This window comes from Pteropus vampyrus, unplaced genomic scaffold, assembly GCF_000151845.1.
Source record: "Pteropus vampyrus isolate Shadow unplaced genomic scaffold, Pvam_2.0 Scaffold81, whole genome shotgun sequence".
Taxonomy (NCBI): domain Eukaryota; kingdom Metazoa; phylum Chordata; class Mammalia; order Chiroptera; family Pteropodidae; genus Pteropus; species Pteropus vampyrus.
This window is the reverse complement of record NW_011888862.1, coordinates 2,616,499-2,618,825: the sequence shown is the minus strand read 5'-3', so window position 1 is coordinate 2,618,825 and position 2,327 is coordinate 2,616,499. Positions and strand designations below refer to the sequence as shown.

The 2,327-nt window shown below is 38.0% G+C and overlaps 1 pseudogene; it reads left to right on the top strand.

The window, feature by feature from the left end:
- Positions 1-590: 590 nt before the first annotated feature.
- LOC111741715 lies at positions 591-709 on the top strand (annotated as a pseudogene).
- Positions 710-2,327: the final 1,618 nt, after the last annotated feature.

Genomic DNA, 2,327 nt, shown 5'->3' with positions numbered 1-2,327 from the left:
TAAAACCTTTCACTAAAGAAGTTATAGGCCCGTGGGTGACTACCCACCATGACCTGCCCATTTAGGAATTTATAATCAGATCGCCCTGTGAGGTGACTTTCCATACAACCCTTTTTTTCTAATGCACACAATCTTATGTGAATAAGATCAGGTATCAGTCATTCATTAATCAAATGATTGTTTCTCTGTAATGTGTCAGTCGTTGTGCCAATATTCAACTTTAATTCTTTTATAATAACGGCAAAGTTCCTAGCATATATTAGAGATAAAAACAAGTGTTTAACAATGAAAATACTTACTGTTTCAGTCTCTGAAACCAAATAAAATTAAACACAAATCTCGCAAAATCTACAGAAATGAAAAAAAATTAAATTACGTTTCCTACTTCTCCGAGATTCCTACGATTCCGTCTACATATTGCCAAGACCCTAAAATCAATTTTCCAGAACATTTTGGATAACACATTTCTCCTAGTATAAGTAATCTTCTTTGATTTGGGTTTAAAAACAAACTAAATCCAAATGTTGCTAAAACCTTCATTTTCCTGTTTTCGCATTCTTTAAAGACAAAGCTTAAGATTTCAGAAAGTCATCTATGGCTGTGCCACCCTGAACGTGCCCGATCTTGTCTGATCTCAGAAGCTAAGCAGGATCAGGCCTGGTTAGTACTTGGATGGGAGACCACCTAGGAAGACCAGGTGCTGTGGGTTTTTAAAAAAATAAAAAAAGATTTCGCAAAGTTTCCAGTAGCTGGATATCTATCATGTATTTTAGTCTTAAAAATACTGTTGAGTTAAAAAATAATAAAGTACTGTATAGGAATTTTTTAAGCAATTGGTAGATAAAAGACAAAACAGCAAAGAGATCTCGAGATTAGCATGGTGAGACAGCTGTTTTCTCAGGGCTGAGGGACAAGGCTTGGATTTGCGCCAGCAGCTTTTCGCAATTCAAATTAGGTTTCTTAAGTGGTTTCAAAGTCTTAGGTCAGGGCCCTGAAGTTAACCTGGAGGTGCCAAGTGAAGTTGATGATTTCAAAGACGTTTTCACAGTATCAATGAAAACCAAATGACAGAACTGGGCCTTGGACGGCGGGGGCTGAACTCAAAAGAAAATGAAACAGTGGGTTGCTTGTCATTGTACCTCCAGCGAGTCAAAGTCATCAAAGGAACGAGAGAAAAGTTTAAATTTAGGGGGTCGAATCTTAGATGTGGTCTGGACTGCAGTTTGGTGGGGTTTCTTGAAACCTCCGTGTGGCTGAGGAATGGGGAGGAGCCCAAGCAAAGGCAGAATCCCTGGGAAGCAGAGCTGGAAATTTCCTGTTGGTGTTTGTCACTGTCAATCAAACCTTTTAACAAATCGCGTTTACTATTAGACTTTCTGCTGTTGTTTACCGATTATGAAGAAATACAAGAATTTGTAAAATATAGAGAAGCAAAGTTAGAAAATTAAAATTACCTGCCACCCACAGATCAACTATAACAAATATTTTGGCCTATTTTCTTCCTACCTTGCTTTTCATGCATCCATCTATCCATCTTTCCTTTCATTTATTCATCATCTACATAGTTCTTCTTATCCAGCTATTGATCTATCCTTATACAGTTAGATATCTCTGTCGTTATATAGAGTTTGCATTGTCGCCGATTATCAGATGTTTTGACTCCTAACCTTCATTCATGGGGTATTCTGGTTTTGCTAGGCAGGCTAGGCAGGGAATTTATGGCCTTTTAAAGCAGTCCCCCCTTATCCACGGTTTTGCTTGACAGTGTTTCACTTACCCGCAGTCAATCGCGGTCTGAAAATATTAAATGGAAAATTGCAGAAATCAACAATTCATAAGTTTTAAATTGCATGCTGTTCTGAGTAGCTTGATGAAATCTTGTACCATCCTACTCTGTCCTGCCCCGGACAGGACCCACCCCTTTGTCCAGCTTCTCCACATTGTAGATGCTCCTCGTCCATTAGTCACTTAGCAGGCGTCTCAGTTATCAGAATGACGGTCCAGGTATTGCACTGCTTGTGTTCAAGTAAGCTTTATTTTACTTCATAATGCCACATTCACAGAACTTTTATTATAGTATATTATTATAATTGTTCTACTTTATTATGTTATTTTTGATAATCTCTTACTGTGCTTAATTTGTAAATTGAACTTTCTCATAGGCATGCATGTATGTATAGGAAAAAACGCAGTGTAAATAGGATTCGGTACCAAGCACAGTTTCAGGCATCCGCTGGGGGTCTTGGAATGTATCCCCCACGGATAAGGGGGGACTATTACATTCAATGTTAAAAAATTTTTACAGTCAAGAATTTGGTGTTTTTCTC